Genomic DNA, 17,452 nt, shown 5'->3' on the forward strand with positions numbered 1-17,452 from the left:
CCTATGTTTATTGCAGCATTATTTAAAATAGTCAAGATACAGAAGCAACCGAATATCTATTGACAGATGAATGGATAAATAAGATGTATACTGTGTGTGTGGGGGGCGATATTACCCATAAAAAATGAAAATTTGCTGTTGAGCACTGAAAAACAAGTGGTGGATGGGGGGATGTGTGGGGGTTAGACACATCAGGCAGGACTTACTGCCTGATTAACAGTTTGGAGGTCTTGGACAAGACAGTAGGACTTGCCTGATTTTCTGATGTTTAGGAGTGTTGTGGAAGGATTTGGCAGGTTTTAGGATGTGAGCTGGAGGGAATTTGGAAATAATGGGCTTTAATGAAGGCCTGCAGGATTTAGTGGATATTGTGGCTGATGAAGCAGAGCGCAGGGATTTTGGAGTATGACTGTGACAGGCGTACAGTGAGTGGCTGTAGTGGGTTCCACTTAGAGTGGGTTCCGTGGTGTACTGTGGGATTCACTTAGGGGAGGAGGGAGAATAGAGGAGATAGAGGGGAGAGAGAAGCATCTAGGCAGCAAAGTAGTATGAAGGGGGTTGCATTGGAAGGTACAAATTGGAGGGAAGCATGGAATTTACTTAGGATATCTCTCCCTAAGTTTTTAGTGGGGCATTGTGGGGTGACTAAAATGCAGTGAATGAAAGGAATATCAGAGGTTGCAGAGTAAAGGGCCAGTCTGTTTGTGTGTAGGGGGTATCCACCCTAACAATAGACGTGGAGGGGGCTGGAAAATCTGGTGGGACTGAGAATGTTGCACCCACGTCCAATAAGAAATAGATGGGCTTACCAGATACAGCGTAACCCTGGGTTCTGAGGCAGTGATGATGGTGGGGGCCACAGACTCCCAGCCCTGTCAGTCTTTGGTGGCCAGACCTAGTAGGTTTGCCAGGCTTAGATTAGGGTTAGTGGGTTGGTTTGAGTTGGAATTAGTTGGATGGGAAAAGAATCTCACAGAGCACAATCCGACTTCCAGTGCCCCTTTTTGCCACATATAAATCCTGTTGTGGGGTTTGTGGGCTATCTTCCAATTTTTGGAGTTTTAAGAGCTATTTGGGCCAACTGTGAAAAGAAGTTAAGTGAAAACAGATTGTTTCCGTGTCTATGTTGGCAGTGACAGCGGTATATATTCTTAGAGCTTTTGAAAGCTGGGACTAGGGGCACCTGAGTGGCTCAGTGGGTTAAGCATCTGACTTTGGCTCAGGTCATGATCCCACGGTCCTGAGATCCAGCCCCACGTCCAGCTCCCTGCTTATTGGGGAGCCTGCTTCTCCCTCTGTCAACCCCCCCCCCCCCCCCACTCATGTTCTCTCTCTCTCTCTCTCTCTTTCAAATAAATAAATAAAATATTTTTTTTAAAAATGAAAGCTGGGATTAGAAGAGGACAGGGTTTTCATTAGGGCCCTGGGTGACTTTTTGTATCTTTATAATTGACAGCCTTGAGGGCAGCCTTATTCATGCCAGCCGGGAGGTAGATAATCATATGGCCCCTTCTCTCTCTTTTGGGTATATTGGGGCTGATAGTTCCATTCAGAATCAATTTTTGGGACAGTGATGGCTCCAGTAGGGTTGTGAGTGGTGTCCTGTTGATGGAGGATGTCTGCATGAATTTGAGCTGCTACCCAGATACTTCCCAGATTCTTCTTAGGGGAGAGGGTAGACTAGAAGATGACATAGATGTTGTGGTAGGTAAGATTATAGGATTGGTTGATGTATAGGAATTCTTTTAGAAAGGTGGTAGGTGCCCTGAGGAAGGAGCCCAAGCACTTTCTATTTGAATAAGGTCTGCAAGGGAGAGTGGCACCTGAATGTGAACAATGCCTTTTCCTCCCCTGCCACTTCCCTGAGGAAGAGCATGAGGTTTTTTTTCAGGGGGTTGGGGGAGGAGGTGCTAAGGGTTGGGCTGGAGAGGGGGCTGATAAGTGAGGGGTGGTAATGGAGCCATTGTGTCTGCCTGATTGAAATTGCAGGTGGAAGGTTTCTTCAGGAGGGAAGAGGGGAAGGAATGGGGTTTTCTGTTGAGAAGGACTTGACAAGTCAAACAGGGTTGACAGGAGAAAATCTAGATTAGAGGTAGACAAAGTCCTGGATATAAGGGATGTTGGATTATTTTCTCTTGTGTTGGAGAAAGTTTCTGAAATCATGTTATATTTGGAAATTTAAATTGCCATTTTTTTTTTGGACCAGTGATTATCATTATCTAGTTGGTCCTGAGGACAGGCCACATTGCAATAGAAAATGAGATGTTTTGGCTTAATGCTGGAGGTTGGGCCCAAGGTTTAGATGTTACAGATAAGACATCCAAGAGGTGTCACAAGGGGGTTTGGACGGGATCTGACCCATGATGGAGGTTGACAAGAAGAGGATTCTAGTCCCCAAGGAAACAAAAAATATGGGAGAGGCATCCCCACAAACTTCTATTTTTTGAAGGAAGGCACAACCAGAGGGCATCCCCTGAGAGCACGCTCTAGTAGCCAGGGAAGCATCTCCCAGGTGCTACCTGTGCCCAGATTTCCTGGCAGGCAATCAGAAGATCTATGAGCCAGTTCCAAGAAGGGAAATGGGAGACACCTGCATGAAGACAGCCAGTGTTGGATGTGATGCCCAGCAAGGGGAGGTGGTCCCGGTCAGAGCCCCTGGGAAGAGAAGAGAAGGAAACAACGGGGAGATCAAGGCCAAGAGACAGGGTCAGAAGCAGGGAGCCCAACCAAGATTCGAGAATTAGTCCCAGATGGGCGGCTGCAGCCCGCTGCATCTTGAGTTGCAAGATATAAGGGGTTTGTCACTGTGGAGAGAGAGGTTTCAGCACCAAAATTTGAGGTTAACCCACCAGCAAGGGATTGAAGAAGAGAGAGAGAAACTGTGGCTCTGTGGAAAACACAGGTTTTATTGCGGCAACAGAAACCTGGAGAGGGGGTCCCCAGCCAAGGCTGGAGCCCTCGCCACTTACAGGCTGAGGGGTCCTTACAGGTTGGGGTTCAGGACGTGAGTGGCTAGAGTCCCTAAGGAAGATCACCTCATGGTTAGACTATTTTTTTGTTAAACAGGATGTTTGGTTTAGTGTTTTTTTTTTTTTTTCAGCAATAGTCTGGGTGCCCATCCTTATCTGAGAAATCTGCGCTCACGCTCTATTGAGGAGCATGTTCTCTAAATATGGGCAGTCACATGGTGGTGTGTGCTCACCCCCCTGGAGGCAGGCAGGAAGGCTAGGGCTCCCACCAGCCCTCTGTTCACTCTGCAGTGAGAGTGCAGCCCTTTGTCTCAGCTCCCATCGGGGCCCCTCCCAGCCAGGGTTATAAAGCCAGATACTCAGGGCCTGTGCACCTGTGGCTCTGTCCTGCCTTCTGCTCCCTGGTCGTGGGTGCAAGAGGAGTCTCAGCATCCCATCTCTACTGGTGGTGCTGGTGCTGTTGCCAGTGATGCTGGTGCAGTTCCTCTGCATCGGGCTGGGCATCTGGCAAGAAAGCACTCCTGAAAAGCAAAAGAAGAAACCTTGGGGACCGGTTTCAGGTGAGCTGTGAATTGGTGGGCCTCGGGGAGGTGAAGAGCAAGGCCCAGGGCCTCCCTTTAACCTCAGAGGTGATCAAGCCTTCACCCCCTCACCCCACTGTGTTTCCTCCCTCTCTGCCTCCTCTCCTTTGCTTCTTCCCCTTTTGTCCTTGCTCTTCCCTTTGTCCTTCCTCCCCCGCCATCGATTTTACTTCACCTCCTTCCCACCTCAGTTGAATCCCTGACACTCCCCAGTTCCTCAGGCTTTGTTGCTGAGAGCCCTAAATATGAGTGGAAAGGGAGCAAAGAAGATTTTGTGGATGGTGAAGGCAACGTGGGCTGCCCTTCGGGAGGGATTGGGAAGATGGTGATGGGTCCATATGAGTGGGGTTGGGGGAGCTACAGTGTAGGACCCGACCTTCCCCGGGCAGCACAGTCCATCCCTGGGAGTAGAGGGGGATCCTGTCTGTCCTCGGGCAGGCATGCCCCCTCCCAGGCATGAGCCAGGCACCCAGAAATCCCCAGCTTTCAGCCAGGCGGCTCATGAGGCCTGGGAACTGGCCACTGTCCAGGCTGCCAGGGCCCCAGAGAATGTGGTTCCTCCTGACCGACCTGTGGGAAGGCAGAGCCTGGAGAGCCTCGTGATGCCCAATTTCACTTTCCAATTCTAGTACATTTCCAGAATCTAAGAGTCTACGTCTATCAGATTTTTATGGCCAATGGAGTTTGCCAGGCTGAGCCAAGTGCCACCCAGACTGCAGGGAGCCTGCAGAACTCTCTGACAGCCGCTGAAGGTAGGTGGGAAGGTAGGTGGGACGTGCAAAGTCACCTGAGTGATGTTTGCCTCATCTTGGGGCGGTAGTTCTCAGGAGTCCCGGGGGCAAAAGTGGAGAGCTCCAGAAGGGTGTTTTTCCTAAAAAGTTGAAAAAAGGGGTCCTGGCCAGAACACATCAGGGATATCCCCGTGGGTGGTGGTTTTAAGTAAATGTCACCATATCTCTATAATCAGCTTGCTAGAATTTTACTCTGGAAACTCCCTACAGGGCTTGGCTTTAGGCTCTTCCTTGCAAACTCCACCATTAAGCACTGTGAAAAGAATCCTGTTCTGGGTTCTGGCACTGTTTGTAAAATTAGTGTTTCCATTGTTTGAGCCAGGGCTGAAATCAGTGTAACAGTATTTGATTATGCTCTAAAGCATCACATGTGATAGTGAATAAAGTGATAGTGAAATCCTTTGGAAAAAAAAAAAAAAGTTGCAAAAGGGTCCTGGATCTGGTGCTGGACTGCCACCGACCCTTGACTGGACCAACAGACGTATCAGGAGAAGAAGTGCTTGTTGAGGGATCCCTGGGTCTTTGGGGAGTCCCCATGCAGACCCCAGGATGGGCAGGACTGGCTATAAAAGTTGTAGCAGAGCCTGTTTGTGGTGGTGCTTTTGGAAACTGGAGGCCTTGGTGGGGGCAAGGTGAGGGTTTGCGGGGAGATGGCCACTAGGGTGGCCATTGCAGGGTGGCTGGTGTCCCTTCTTACCTGGCAACTCAGGACTATGTGCCGTTTCTTCCTGTTGGCTGAATCACTCAGTCTTTCCACGGGTATGTATTGTTTACCTTGTAGATGACAAGCACTTGAACTTGCAGGCCACAATCAGAGATGCTCTTTTCTTGTCTTCTTCTCCAGATAACAAGCTCCCGTATGGAGACCGGGACACTGGGCGTCTCTCCCTGCCTTTCTGCAAACCAAGGGTGCAAACTGGTTTGGATACCACGGTGACACTAGAAACAACCGTAGAGATTGGCCATTCTTTGAACTGGTGAGTTATTCACTTAGTCCTTTCTGTGCTCCTGTAGCCTCAAAGGACGGGGCCATCCTGCCCCAGCACCGTTCAAGGCCTGAAGCCTGCCCTGCTCAGCTGTGGCTCTTGACATGTCCACAGCTTGACCCAGCAGATCAAGGCTTTCTGCTTCCCGCCACCCTTGGTGCTCTTTCTCTCAGATTCCTGTGTCAACCTCCCCTTTTCTCTCTGCACCTCCAACCCTCCCTCCCTCCCCTATCACTGGCTGCCAGATAGCAAGCTTTCCTCTTCCCTCTTTTCCTTCCTTCAACCCATATTTTCTGCTGGCTAAGCCTGGGAACTAGATGATGATTATAGAACAGTGAATAAAACAGACCTGCTTCCTGCCCTCAGGGTGCCTTCGGTTTAGAGGCTCCTTTGGTGCCAGGCTGATCAGAGCCACAATGGCTCCAGTGTCTTGCCTCCCTCTTATTCATAGAACTTAGGGCTGGGAGGGACTCCTTCACCAGCCCCTCTGGTACACACACACACACACACACACACACACACACACACACTCTCTCTACTTCCTCGGTCTTTCCCCCTTTCCACTATGTAGCTTTTTTTCTTAAGGAATGTGTCTTTTTAAGTTGGTGTTATTTGGAATCTTTGTTTTTATGTTTAACTCATGTAACTAAAATATTCAGTTTAGAAAAAGTATAAAATAGTGGCCAGAATAGACATCACTAGCCATCTCATCTTCTCATGTAGAGACATACCTTGTTTTAGTGTTTGGGGTATATACCTTTAATTTATCACAATTTACTTAAAGTACCTTATTCTCCTGATGTCAAGATTTGCTCTTTATCTCTGGCTTTAAGCGGTTTGGTGGTTCTGGTGGTGATGTTGTGTGTACTCCTATGTGAGATTCTTTTAGCTTCTTTGGATCTGTGTTTTGATGTTTTTCATTATTTTTGGAAAGTGTTGGCTTTTATGTTTTTAAGTATATAATATTCCATCCCATTTTCTCTTTCTTCTCTGTCTGGGAAACTAATCACATCTGTAGAATATTTTGTATTATCAAACGGCTATCAGATGTTATGTGCTGGTTTCTTCTTTCTATTATTAATTTTATTATTATTATGTCTCCTCATGTTTCTATTTCCTATTGCCCAGTCTTCAAGTTCACTGCTTCTTTCCTCTCCTGTATTGAGTCTACTGATGAGCCCAGCACAGAAATTCTTTACCTCTGATACTGTGTGATTTTATTTCTACCCATGGACTCTTTTTCTTAGAGATTCCATTTCTCTGTTAAGATTTTTCATCTGTTCAGGCATCCTGTCTAACTTTTTCATTCAGGTTTTTAACATATTGTAGTCAGTGTCTCTAATTAATAGTTCTAATGGGCCATTGCACAGTTCAGTTATGATAATTACTTTATCTTATGACAATTTATTGTTTTCTCTTGCCTTTGTTTGTAATTTTTTAATCAAATGTTTGGCACCATGGGTAGAATTGTAGAGAATAAGATAAATAGTATTGACACCTAGACATGGACATGCTTCTTTTTGAGTGAGGCTGTCAGCATGAGTTGAGTCAGTCTAGTCAGGAATTGTGATAGGTCATACTTTATTGTTGCTACTGTTACTTTCCAGGGGCTACAGGCTTCAAATTCCTCCTTTGAGGGAGTGCACTTTTCTTGTGTGTTGGAGGGTGTCAGGGAGGGTTTCCCTTTGTGTTCATGCCCCCATACCCTGTTTATGTCTCTTCCTACATCTGGCAAGTTTGTAGCTATGGTTTAGTCCATTTTCAGTCCTGCTTTCTTTCTTCTCTCCCCCCCTTTTTTTTATATTAAAGATTTTATTTATTTATTCATGAGAGACGCAGAGAGAGAAGCGGAGAAGTAGGATTCCCTTGGAGAGTCCGATGTGACACTCGATCCCAGGACCCCAGGATCATGACGTGAGCTGAAGGCAGACATTCAACCAGTGAGCCACCCAAGTGCCCCTCTTTGTTTTATTCTTCTGGGGCTCCAATGGCATGAATCTTTTGTTATAGTTTCATGGATCCCTCAGGCTTTAATCGTTTGTGTGTGTGTGTGTGTGTGTGTGTGTGTGTGTGTGTGTGTGTGTAGTTTTATTTTTTGCTGTTTTTTGTTCTGATTGGGTAATTTCTCACTTTTTTCCCCCCTATTTTTCTGTCTTCTGGTTCATTCTCCTTTTTCCCCTCATTCTGCTGCTGCTGAGTCCACTCCACTAAGGTTTTTATTATGGTTATTATATTTTTCAGTTCTAAAGTTTTTATTTAGTATTTATGTTTTATTTCTTTGCTAAAACATTTTATCTACTGAGGGTATTCACTTGTTTCCTTTTATTTTTTATTTTTTAAGATTTTATTTATTTATTCATGAGAGACATAGAGACATACGCAGAGGGAGAAGCAGGCTCCCCTCAGGAAGCCCAATGCAGGCCTTGATCCCAGGACCCCAGGATCACGACTTGAGCCCAAGGCAGAGGCTCAATCACTGAGCCACCCAGGTGCCCCTCTATTCACTTGTTTCAAGAATGTTCATAATTCTTCATGGAGACATATTTATTATGATTGCTAAAATCTTTTTCAGATAAACATGTCTGTCATCTCAGTTTTGGCATGGATTGCTTGTCTTTATATTTTACTTTCATTTAGTGTGGGATCTTCCTGGTTTTTGGTATGAAGAGTGATTTTTTGAAACTTGGACATTTTTAAATTATATCCTGGGCATACAATTTTACTGAAGCATTTTGTTTTAGTTGGCTTTTTTTTTGCAACAGTTCCGGCAATGAGGTGGACAATACCTTGTTCCTACCCAGTAGAGACAGATGTACAGGTTTCCCATTTGGCACCCAAGTCGGAGAGCCCTTCATTGCTGCCATGCAGGGTAGAGTTCCAATTTCACACGTGGTCTCTGCTGATACTATCATGGGGACTGCCTCAGTATGCTGGGTAATGGGGAAAATCTCAACCTCAGTAGACTTCCTCTGATACCACCAATGAGAATGGGAACTCCCCATTATTGTTAAGTGGAGGCAGAAGTCCTGGCTTTCCACATGGCCATGCTGACACTGGCAAGGGCCCTGTTTCTTACTGGGGGGTGAATGTCCCAACTCCTTCTTTGGCCTTACCTGATACAACCACAGCAGGGGGGTTAGGCACCTAATTATAGGCTCATTAAGGTGGAAGTGCAGGCTCCTGACTTGGCCTTTGCTTGCCTTGGTGGGTATGGGACTATAGTTGTTCTGTGGTTAGTTAGCTGTAATTAATTGGTTATTGTCTTTGGTGGGGGGGTGGAGAGTAAAAAAATTAAACATTTAATAATAAATTCCTTATATTTGTACAGCTTACAATTTTTAACATTTTATTTTAATCTCCATAAAGTTAATATACAGTGTTCTATTAGTTTCAAGTATATAATATAGTGATTCAACAATTCAGTACAGGGGATCCCTGGGTGGCTCAGTGGTTTAGCGCCTGCCTTTGGCCCAGGGCATGATCCTGGAGTCCCGGGATCGAGTCCCGTGTCAGGCTCCCGGCATGAAGCCTGCTTCTCCCTCTGCCTGTGTCTCTGCCTCTCTCTCTCTCTCTCATGAATAAATAAATAAAAAATCTAAAAAAAAAACAAAAAATTCAGTACAGTACTCAGTGCTCATCATGATAAGTGTATTCCTTTTTTTCTTTTTGTTTTTTGTAAATATTTTATTTATTTATGAGAGACACAGGTAAGGGGAGAAGCAGGCTCCATGCAGGGAGCCTGACGTGGGACTTGATCCTGGGTCTCCAGGATCACGCCCAGGCTGAAGGTGGCGCTAAACTGCTGAGCCACCCGGGTTGCCCGATAAGTGTATTTTTAATCCCCTTTACCGTTTCATCCCTCTACCTACCTTCCCTCTGATAACTGTTTGTTTTGTATAGTTAAAAGACTGTTTCTTGGTTTGTCTCTTTGTTTTTCCTTTGTTTTGTTTCTCAAATTTCACATATGTGTAAGATCATATGGTATTTGTCTTTCTCTGATTGGCTTATTTCTCTTATTATACTCTCTAGGTCCATCTATCTTGTTAGAACTGGCAAGATCTCATTCTTTTTTATGGCTGAGTAATATTCCTCTGTGTGTGTGTGCGTGTGTGTATCACATCTTCTTTATCCATTCATATATCACACTTGGGGTGCTTCCATAATTTGGCTGTTGTAAATAATGCTACAGTAAACATAGGAGTGTACTAATCCTTTTGAATTAGTTTTCTCATATTCTTTGCGTAAATACCAGTTGTGCAAATACCCAGTAGTGTGGGTTGCTGGATCATATGGTAGTTCTATTTTTAAATTTTTGAGGATCCTCCCTACTGTTTTCCATAGTAGCTGCACCATTTTGCATTCCCACCAAGAGTCACCACGGTTCCCTTTGTTACCAAGAATGAGATGGAAAGAAAAAGAAACCTCAGTTCTTTTCACTGCCATAGTAAAGAATTGCAGGACAGCAAAATGAAAATAAAGCAAAACAAAGTTTTAGTCAAGTGCACTCCAAGGGAGGAGCCAGCCAGTCAAGAGAGACAATGGAAAACATTCCCCTACAGCCACAGTTTTCTACCTTTATTCGAGTAAATCAAATACTTTTTAGTATTGCATTTTAATTTTTCCATTGGCTTTTTAGCTATACGTTTGTGTATTTTTTTAAATGAGTTTTCTTTAAGGATTACTTTATCTCTTCACAGTTGAATAAATTAATACTGTACTACTTCACTTAAAAATTCGAAACTTTTTTTTTTTTTTAAGATTTTATTTATTTGAGAGATAGAGCGAGCGAGAGAGCACAAGCTGGAGGGAGAAGGATACTCCCTACTGATCAGGGAGCCCAACATAGGGCTCAATCCTAGGACTCCGGGATCATGACCTGGGCCAAAGGCAAACACTTGACCAACTGAGCCACCGAGGTGCCCCAAAACTTTTTTTTTTTTTTTAAGTTGGCTCCATGCCCAGCACGGGAGCTTGAACTCACAGCCCTGGGATCAAGCCCTGAGCTGAGATCAAGAGATTGATGCTTAACCAACCGAGCCACCCAAGTGTCCTGAAAAAAAGAAACTTTTGAAACTATGGTTCCAGATACCTCCTCTTTCCTTTGTGCTATCATTGTTATGTGTATCTTTTTACGTTAAAAATAATTTTATCTTTAAGCAGGTATGGCTTTTAAAATTAGGAAAAGAAATAAGGTATATGTCTTATATTTACCACGTTTATTATATTTGTTCTCCACATTTCTTCCTGTAGATCAGAGTTGCCATCTGGCATCCTTTTCATTCAGCTTCCTTGAACAAGAAGAAATTACTTCAGCTTTTTATTTATTTATTTATTTTTTGAGGCAGAAACACTCAACCACTGAGCCATCCAAGTGCCCCTGAGACTCCAATTAATCTTATGTTCTATTGCTTGATACTGTCCCACAAGTCACTGAAGTTTTGTTCACTTTAATATTTTTTTTAATTTTTTATTTATTTATGATAGTCACAGAGAGAAAGAGAGAGGCAGAGACATAGGCAGAGGGAGAAGCAGGCTCCATGCACCGGGAGCCCGACGTGGGATTCGATCCCGGGTCTCCAGGATTGCACCCTGGGCCAAAGGCAGGCGCCAAACCGCTGCGCCACCCAGGGATCCCCACTTTAATATATTTTTTAATGATTTTATTTATTTATTCACGAGAGACACAAAGAAAGAGGCAGAGACAGGGAGAGGGAGAAGCAAGCTCCATGCAGGGAGGCTGATGTGGGACTTGATCCCGGCACTTCAGAATCACCCCCTAAGCCGAAGGCAGATGCTCAACTGTTGAACCACCCAGGCGTCCCTCTTTAATATTTTTTTCTCTGTTTTTCAAGTTGGATAATTTCTGTTGAGCTTTCTTCAAAATTGCTGATTCTTATGTGGTCTCCAATATGCTGTTAAGATCATCCAGTGATTTTTTTTTTCAGTTTTGTACTTTTCAATTGTAAAATTTTCATTTGGTTCTTTTTTGTAGTTTTAGTTTGTGTTGAGATTCCTTATCTATTCACTCATATGAGAGTATTTTTTTAATTTATTTTTTAAAGATTTATTTATTTATTTATGACAGTATTTAAAAAAAATTTTTTTAAAGATTTTATTTATTCATGAGAGATACAGAGAGAGAGAGAGGCAGAGACACAGGCAGAGGGAGAAGCAGGCTCTCTGCCAGGAGCCAGACGTGGGACTTGATCTCAGGTCGCCAGGATCAGGCCCTGGCCTGAAGGTGGCGCTAAACCGCTGAGCCACCCGAGCTGCCCTATTTTTTAAAAATTTTATTTACATTTAGTTAATTAGCATATATTATTTATTTCAGAAGTAGAGCTCAGTGATTCATCAGTTGTATATAGCACCCAGTACTCATTACATCAAGTGCTCTCCTTCATGTCCGTCCTCCCAGTGATCTTCAGTTTGTTTCCTATGATTAAGAATCTTATGGTTTGTCTCTCTGATTTCATCGTTTTATTTTTTCCTCTCTTCCCCTATGATCCTCCGTTTTGTTTCTTAAATTCCATATAAGAGTGAGATCATATGATAATTGTCTTTCTCTGATTATTTCACTTAGCATAATATTCTCTAGTTCCATCCACATTGCAAATGGCAAGATTCCATTTTTTTGATGGTTGAGTAATGTTCCATTGTATTTACATACCACATCTTCTTTATCCATTCATCTGTTGAAGGACATCTCAGCTCTTTCCATAGTGTGGCTATTGTGGACATTGCTGCTATAAACATTGGGGTGCAGGTGCCCTTTCGGATCATTACGTTTGTATCTTTGGGGTAAATACCCAGTAATGCAATTGCTGGGTCATGGGGTAGCTCCAACTTTTTGAGGAACCTCTATACTGTTTCCAGAGTGGCTGCACCAGCTTGCAGTCCCACCAACAGTGTAAGAGGGTTCCCCTTTCTCCGCATCCTCGCCAACATCTGTTGTTTCCTGACTTGTTAATTTTAGCCATTCTGACTGATGTGAGGTGGTATCTCATTGTGGTTTTGATTTGTATTCCCCTGATGTCCAGTGATGTGGAGCATTTTTTCATGTGCTTGTTGGCCGTGTGTATGTATTCTTCTTCTTCTTTCTTTTTTTTTTAAGATTTTATTTATTTATTCATGAGAGACAGAGAGAGAGAGGCAGAGGGAAGCAGGCTCCATGCAGGGAGCCTGACATGGGACTTGATCCCAGGTCTCCAGGATCACGCCCTGGGCTGAAGGCGGTACTAAACTGCTGAGCCACCAGGGCTGCCCCATGTGTATGTCTTCTTTGGAAAAATGTCTGTTCATGTCTTCTGCCCATTTCTTGTTTGGATTATTTGTTTTTTGGGTGTTGAGTTTATAAGTTCCTTATAGATTTTGGATACTAGCCCTTTTCTGATGCGTCATTTGCAAATATCTTCTCTCATTCTGTAGTTGCCTTTTGGTTTTGTTGACTGTTTTCCTTTGCTATGCAAAAGCTCTTTATGTTGATGGAGTCCCAATAGTTCATTTTTGCCTTTGGAGACCTGTCTAGCAAGACGTTGCTGCAGCCAAGGTCAAAGAGGTTGCTGCCTGTGTTCTCCTTTAGGGTTTTGATGGATTCCTATCTCACATTCAGGTCTATCATCCATTTTTGTGTATGGTGTGAGGAAATGGTCTAGTTTCATTCTTATGCATGTAGCTGTCAAATTTTCCCAGCACCATTTGTTGAAGAGACTTTTTTCCACTGGATATTCTTTCCTGTGTTGTTGAATATTAGTTGACTATAGAGTCTATTTCTGGGTTCTGTAGTCTATTCCATTGATCTATATGTTTTTATGCCAGTACCTTACTGTCTTGATGATTACAGCTTTGTAATAGAGCCTGAAGTCCAAATTGTGATGCCACTAGTTTTGGTTTTGTTTTTCAACAGTCCTTCAGCTATTTGGGATCTTTTCTGGTTCCATACAAATTTTAGGATTAATTGTTCCAACTCTGAAATAAGTTGATTTTGATAGGCAGTACATTGAATGTGTAGATTGCTCTAGGTAGCATAGACATTTTAACAATATTTGTTTTTTCAATCCACGAATATGAAATGTTTTTCCATTTCTTTTGTTTTGTTTTGCTTTTTTGTTTTTCTATTTTTTTGTGTCTTCCTCAATTTCCTTCATGAGGCATGACACTATTTTCCTTTAGAGTCTTAAACACATCTCTAATAGCTGCTTATTGCTTTTGTTTACTAATTCTAATGTGTGGTATTTCTTGGGGTCAGTAACTTTTTTTTCTTTGCTATGGGTTACATTTTTATTTCTATGCCTTTATTTCTTATTACATAGTGGACATAGTAAATGATGCATTGTAGAGGTTCTGGACTTTGTACGTTCCTCTGAAGAGCATCAACTTGTTTTCTACTAGGTGGTTATCTTGGGTTGACTTTGTTGTGCCCAAGATTGCGAATCTGAGAAACCACCAAGGAGCCGACACTGATGCAAACACACGAGGGTTTATCTGCAAGCTCGAGCTTGGGTCCAAGTATACCCAACACAGCGGAGCAGAGACTTGGACCCCGAGACTAAGAGGCGTAGCAGCTTTATAGGGGCCAGTGGCCAATGGGATTGTAATATACGCAGAAAGTTGCACAGTCATGTAGGTCCACACGCAGGTGGCCGATTGAATTACATCTTACCCTATAGTATCAATTTGAACTGGCCTATCACTCTGGTCAGAATGGGTGCGCAGTTCTGGTGGGCACAAGGCGGGGTTACATTGTTATGAGCCGATTTCCGATTAGGGTGTGCCCAGCGGCTTGACTAGGGTGGGGCAGTGCCTTAAGCAATAAGCAGGTCCTGTGGGGGTGATACAGGAGGTGGCGGGTGCAGCACAAAATGGAATTAGTCCTGCTCTGCTTGTCCAGGGGCAGGAGATTTTTGTTAAATTTCCTGGGTCCCACAGACTTGTAGTCCAAACTCTATCTTCTTTGAGGTAGATAGCAGCACACATCTCTGTTCAGTTCTTTCAGCTTCCTGGAGTCAGTGATCAGCCAAAAATTTGGTCATAGTTTATATTCATTTTGAGGTTTCATTGTGGCTTCTTACTTTCCAGGATTTCTCTAATTTTACAGCTGCTCTGCTAGCCCTAATGTTTATTCTCTGATTCCTCAAACCAGTAAATTGTGGGTTTGTCCTTGATCTGTGGACTAAAAAATCCTCTCAGGCATAAGGCCACAGACTTGCAATTCTAACCCAGCACTGTTCCTGTCTTTTTAGGGGTGACTTCTCTCCAGTTCCTTTAAAGGAACTTTCAAATAGCTCTTTTCTATTTTTTGCCCCATTTATAATTGTTATCTGAAGGAGGGTTAGTTTGACCAAACTATTACACTATTAATGGAAGCCACAACTTCCCCTCTCTTACTTTTTAACCACATATTTGAACTTCTTTCCTCAACATATGTAACTATATTTATAGCATAGATTTAGCTACTACTTATTCCCTTCATTCCCTCAAAAAACATATGTCAATAATGTTAGTAGGATTCCATTTTTCTTCTTGCCTTCAGTAGATCATATTTCAAGTTGAGAATTCATTTAGAATTTTAGTTCCAGGTTTGGTACTTTATTTCTGAATGCCAGTTTATCAAGGAGTAGTACTATGTGTCCAAAATAATTTTCACTCAGAAATTTGAGAAGTTTGAAAAGGAGCCTGAGGGAGTCTCTGGACCACAACCATTTATTTTGACTTGTGAAAAAACTCTCCAGTTTGTCTTGCTTAGGATCCTGTAATCTTAATAATTTAATTAATAATCTTAATTTTGTATACTTATATACCACAATTTAATAATTTTGACTGTTTTCAGGATTAAAAGAGAAGGCATCAACAAGACTGCTAAATGCATTGCATGGCCTAGGGTATATATTCCGTAAGTGCTAGTTACCACTCTGTTCACATTGATGATTGTCTTCATGGAAATACATATCCAAAGTCAGTGCCCAGCTCATTTGGTTTTAAGCCAGTAATACATACTTTTTTTTTTTTTAATTGGAGTTCAATTTGCCAACATACAGCATAACACCCAGTGCTCATCCCACCAAGTGCCCCCCTCATTGCCCATCACCCAGTCACCCCAACCCCCCACTTACTTCCCCTTCCACTACCCCTTATTCATTTCCCAGAGTTAGGTGTCTCTCATGTTTTGTCACCCTCACTGATATTTTCACTCATTTTCTCTCCTTTCCCTTTATTCCCTTTCACTAATTTTTTATATTCCCCAAATGAACGAGGTCATATAATGTTTGTCCTTTTCCGATTGACTTATTTCACTCAGCATAATAACCTCTAGGTCCCTCCACTTCAAAGCAAATGGTGGGTATTTGTCGTTTCTAATGGCTGAGTAATATTCCATTGTATACATATACCACATCTTCCTTATCCATTCATCTTTCAATGGACACCAGGCTCCTTCCACAGTTTGGCTATTGTGGACATAATAGCTGCTATAAACATCGGGGTGCAGGTGTCCTGGCATTTCACTGCATCTGTATATTTGGGGTAAATCCCCAGCAGTGCAATTGCTGGGTCGTAGGGCAGATCTATTTTTATCTCTTTGAGGAACCTCCACACAGTTTCCCAGAGTGGCTGCACCAGTTCACATTCCCACCAACAGTGCAAGAGGGTTCCCCTTTCTCCACATCCTCTCCAACATTTTTTGTTTCCTGTCTTGTTAATTTTCCCCATTCTCACTGGTGTGAGGTGGTATCTCATTGTGGTTTTGATTTGTATTTCCCTGATGGCCAGTGATACGGAGCATTTTTTCATGCGCTTGTTGGCCATGTCTATGTCTTCCTCTGTGAGATTTCTGTTCATGTCTTTTGCCCATTTCATGATTGGATGGTTTGTTTCTTTGCTGTTGAGTTTAAGAAGTTCTTTTTTTTTTTTTTTTAATTTTTATTTATTTATGATAGTCACACAAAGAGAGAGAGAAAGAGAGGCAGAGACATAGGCAGAGGGAGAAGCAGGCTCCATGCACCGGGAGCCCGACGTGGGATTCGATCCTGGGTCTCCAGGATTGCGCTCTGGGCCAAAGGCAGGCGCCAAACCGCTGCGCCACCCAGGGATCCCCAGTTTAAGAAGTTCTTTACAGATCTTGGATACTAGCCCTTTATCTGATGTGTCATTTGCAAATATCTTCTCCCATTCTGTAGGTTGTCTTTTAGTTTTGTTGACTGTTTCTTTTGCTGTGCAGAAGCTTCTTATCTTGATGAAGTCCCAATAATTCATTTTTGCTTTTGTTTCTCTTGCCTTCATGGATGTATCTTGCAAGAAGTTGCTGTGGCCAAGTTAAAAAAGGGTGTTGCCTGTGTTCTCCTCTAGGATTTTGATGGAATCTTGTCTCACATAGTACATACTTAAATCCATAGATGAAAATATTAAATTCGTCACAGCTTATATTTCTCTGTTAAAGTACAACAATGTTTAATATGTTGTCAATTTGGATATTCCCATATAAAAAAATATCAATGTAAACATCACTGAGTTTTAGACAATGGAAAATAAAATTATATACTGAGAAACATGCCTCCAGTGATTGTTAAAAAAAAAAAAAAAGTGAAAATGAGTTTGTCTTCCAGCCAACAGTTCTTGCCAATGAAGAGTCTGTTACCAATATGTTTTTGGGAGAGGGTCCATGATGTATGTATGTGTGTGTATATAATATTTTAGTTTCACAAACAGTTAAGTCTGTTTCTTGCTGTAGTAGTCTAAGAGCTTTGTTTTGTTTTAAGATTTTATTTATTCATGAGAGACACACAGAGGCAGAGGGAAAGGCAGGCTCCCTGCAGGGAGCCCAATGTGGGGACTCTATCCCAGGACCCCGGGATCACGACCTGAGCCAAAGGCAGATGCTCAACCACTGAGCCACCCAGGTGCCCTGTATTCCAAGAGTTCTTAAGCATGAAATCTAAAACCCTGTCCATAAAAGAAAAAAATAGTGAATTGGGTTTTATCAAAATTAAAGGCTTTCGCTCTGCACAAGACACTGTTTTTTTTTTAATTATTTATGATAGCCACATAGAGAGAGAGAGAGAGAGAGAGAGAGAGGCAGAGGGAGAAGCAGGCTCCATGCACCGGGAGCCCGACGTGGGACTCGATCCCGGGTC

Source organism: Canis lupus, chromosome 3 (genome assembly GCF_048164855.1).
Source record: "Canis lupus baileyi chromosome 3, mCanLup2.hap1, whole genome shotgun sequence".
NCBI lineage: Eukaryota > Metazoa > Chordata > Mammalia > Carnivora > Canidae > Canis > Canis lupus.